At 43.2% G+C, this 3,855-nt stretch overlaps 1 pseudogene; it reads right to left on the reverse strand.

Moving 5' to 3' along the window:
- LOC121917018 overlaps positions 1-921 on the reverse strand; it is a 5,697-nt pseudogene extending 4,776 nt beyond the window's left edge.
- Positions 922-3,855: the final 2,934 nt, after the last annotated feature.

Here is a 3,855-nt window from a genome sequence, read left to right on the forward strand (position 1 = left end):
TTTTTTTATCGTTTCTCCTTTTCTTTCTTAACCCCCCCCCCAAGAGAGGAATAACTGGAGTAGAGGATTCTTGGTGTTGTAGTCCTTTTCTGGGGGGGGGAGAGTTGTTGCCATCCAATCTAGGCCCCAAATCTCTCAATATTAAGATAACCTCCTTTTCCCTCTTTCCCCTTTTCTTTCTCAACCCCCCTCCCAGGGAGGCAGGATAACTGGAGTAGAGGATTCGGGTGTGTTGTAGTTCCTTTTCTGGGGGGGAGTCCTGCCATCCACTAGGGCTCCAAATCTCTCAATATTAAGAAATTAACCTCTTTTATGTTCCCTTCCTTTCTTCTCTGTGAGATGGAGAGGGCCTAGGTTAGCGAGAGGGATTTCTGGGTTGTTGTTAGTCCTGCCCCTTCCAACGCGATCCAATCTAGGCCTTTTTATCTGCAAATATGCAAACAATTAAACTTTTTCTATGTTAAAAAACCCCAATCTTTACTCTGAGGGGGGAAGAACTAATGGGAGTGGAGGGGGGATTATGGGTGTTGTAGTCCTCTCCTGCCATCCAAGTAGTCCTCTTCTCTCAACATTAAGAAACCAAGCTCCGTTTTAACCCCTCTTCTTCTCTGTATTAAGAAAGGCCTAGCTAGCGAACGGGGATTCTGGAGTTGTAGTCCTCCTCCTCTTCTCTTCTTGGGGAGGGCCGCTTTCATCCAATAGGCCTCCCATTATTTCCCCAATTTAACCTCCTTTTTCTTTCTTCTCCTGCAGATTAGGAGGCCTAGTTAGTGGTGGATTCGGGTATTGTAGTCCCTCGGACCCTATAAATATAAACATAAAAGTTCTTTGTTCAAACAAACAAAAAAAGCCGCGGTTATCCATTTCATTTTATAAATCTTTTCCTCACCAAGAGGAGAACGCGGTCCCAATGGCTTCCATTGCGGCGAATAAACACAAAAAGAAGGAAATAAAGCCCCTTTTATGAGAGAATATATATTATATAATATATATATACTTATAAATTGTGAAGATTAAAGAATTAAAGACTCAAAGCCAGGCCTGATGATTAAACCTTCTTCTTCTCCTTCCTCCTCCTCTCGAAGGCCTGGATTTTGGAGGTCTGTTTTTCCCCCCTCTTCCCCGCTTATCCCCCCGTTATTCCTCGGCTCTCCCCTTCCTCCTCCTCCGCCGGGCCTGGCCGCTACACTGGAGCCGACACAAAGCCCCGAAAGGCGGCTGCTTTGGCTCCTTCTATCGCGGAGGAGGAGGAGAGGATCACAACATGGCAGCGGAGGAGCTTCCGCTAACACCTCCCCGGCGCCCTCCATTTTCTAACCATAGGGCTGTTTGGAACTAAAGCCACAAACACAAAACACACAAAAGACGAAACAAATCCACACAAAACACGCATTTCAGGGCTTGTTTCTTTATTAGACGCCATTTCGTGAGGGAAAGCGAGAAGGGATATGGTTCTAAGGAAGGAATGGGGGTCGGATGTAAAAGGGGACATCCCGCCGAGGTCTAAAATGGAACGGTCCCAAAAAGAGCTCAGGCTGGGAGAAAAAAAATGAAGGGGGTTAATACTGGGACTTATATTTAAAATATATTATGTGTGTGTGTGTCTGTGTGTGTGTGTTGTTTGAAGGTGGTGAGAAGATGGGGAGAGGCTGAAGGGCAGGGTTTATAAGGTCCTCCTTGCATAGGAGGTTAAAATAGTAATGGAGTGAAAAGGAGAGGAGGGATTCCCCTCAGGAAAAAGAAGAAATAAGGCCTCCGAGAAAAAAAGGAGTATCCATCCCATTAATGCTCCAATACATTAGGATTTTTTTGTGTCACTTTGAATCCACATTCAGTTACAGAAAGCTAAAACCCATAGACTTGGGGAAGTCACACTCTCTCAGCCTCAGTTTTGGAAGGAAATCCCCTCTTTGCTCTCCTCAGAAAAAAAAAGGAGTAAGCCTACAATAAGGACTCATCTTTCACAAAATATGCTCCAATCATTAGGATTTTTTTGTGGTCGCTTTGATCCACATTCAGTCATGGAAAGCTAAACCCATAGACTTGGGGAAGTCAACACTCTCTCAGCCTCGTTTGTGTGAGATAACAAGAGTCTGGCGTGAAGGAAGAAGTCTCTCCAGAAAAAGACCTGGAAGAAGGAATTTCCTTTCTTCTCCCTCAGAAAAGGATTAACCCTTCAATAAATATGATCCAAAAATAAGTTTTTGTGTCACGTTGAATCCACATTCAGCATTGAAAGCTAAAATCCCAATAGACTTGGGGAAGCCACCACTCTCTCCGTCGTCATTTGAGAAAGGAAATTCCCTTCTTCTCCCTCAGAAAAAGGAGTAATCCTTCAATAAAATAGGATTTTTTCTGTGTCCCTTTGGATCCACATTCAGCCATGGGGAAAACTGAAGCCATAGCCTTGGGCAAAATCTCTCTCTCGCCGCTCATTTGAGGGATAACAAGAGTTTGGAATGAAAGGAGGAATTCCTCTCAGAAAAAGGTCCTGGAGGAAATAATTCCCTTTCTCTCTTTTTTTACTCCCTCAAGAAAAGAGTAATCCTTCAATAAAATATTGCTCCAAAATTAGGATTTTTTTTGTGTCACTTTGAAGTGTACATTCAGCCACGGATTTGGGAGACGTCACATCTCTCAGCCTCATTCCCGTTCTCCCCTTCTTAAGGAGTAATCTTGAAAACAGGCTCAAAAATAGGATTTTTGGTGTCTCTTTGAATCCACACTCAGCCCATGGAAAGCTAAACTAATAACCAATTAGGGAAAGTCTGGAGGGAAGGAGGTATTCCTCTCAGACAATGGAGCTGGTATAAAGGATTCACTATTTTCCCATTTTACTTCCCTTAGAAAGGAGCAATCCTCCCAAACATCATGCTCTCTCTCTCTCTCTATATAGTATTATATATATATATATATAAGTTATGGGGTGTAGTCGTATATGTGTGTCCATGTAACCTTGGACAAGTCACACTCTCTCAGCCTCATTTGGGGATAAAAGGGTCTGGAGTGAAGGAGGTATTCCTCTCAGAAATGGAGCTGGATAAAGGAATTCACTTATTTCTCATTTACTCCCTTAGAAAAATGAGCAATCCTCCCAAAATATGCCTCTCTCTCCTCTCTCTCTCTCTCTCTCTCTCTATATATATATATTATATAATGGGGGTGGTAGGGTCGTATGTGTGTGTCATGTAACCTTGGGCCAGTCCACCTCTCTCAGCCTCCATTTAAGGGATTAAAAAGGGTCTGGAGTGAAGGAAGGAATTCCTCTCAGAAAAAGGACCTGGAGGAAGGAATTTCCTTTCTTCTCCCTCAGAAAAGGAAGTAATTCTTCAATAAATATGCTCAGAAATACGATTTTTTTTGGTGCCCCTTTGGATCCACACTCCGACATGGAAAGTTATTCAGAGCCCAATTGGGCAAGTCACACTCTCTCAGCCTCATTTGGGAAAAGAAATCCCTTCTTCTTCCTCTTTACTCCCTCAGACAAGGAGTAATCCTTCAATAAATACACTCACAAATAGGATTTGTATGTGTTGGTGTTTGTGTGTCCCTTTGAATGCCATATTCAGCCATGGAAAGCTAAATCCATAGCCTTAGGCCTCCCGCCTCATTTGAGGGAAGAGAGCATGAAGTGAAGGAGGATTCCTCTCAGAAAAAGACCTGGAAGAAGGAATTTCCTTTTCTTCTCCCTCAGAAAAGGGTAACCTTAATAAATATGCTCCTAAATTAGGATTTTTTGGTGTCCCTTTGGATCCCACACTCAGACATGGGAAAGCTAAAGCCATAGCCTTAGACCCAAATCAACTCTCTCTCAGCCCTCATTTGGGGATTAAAAGAGTCTAGGAGTGAAGGAGG

This window comes from Sceloporus undulatus, chromosome 11, assembly GCF_019175285.1.
Source record: "Sceloporus undulatus isolate JIND9_A2432 ecotype Alabama chromosome 11, SceUnd_v1.1, whole genome shotgun sequence".
In the NCBI taxonomy this organism is placed as follows: domain Eukaryota; kingdom Metazoa; phylum Chordata; class Lepidosauria; order Squamata; family Phrynosomatidae; genus Sceloporus; species Sceloporus undulatus.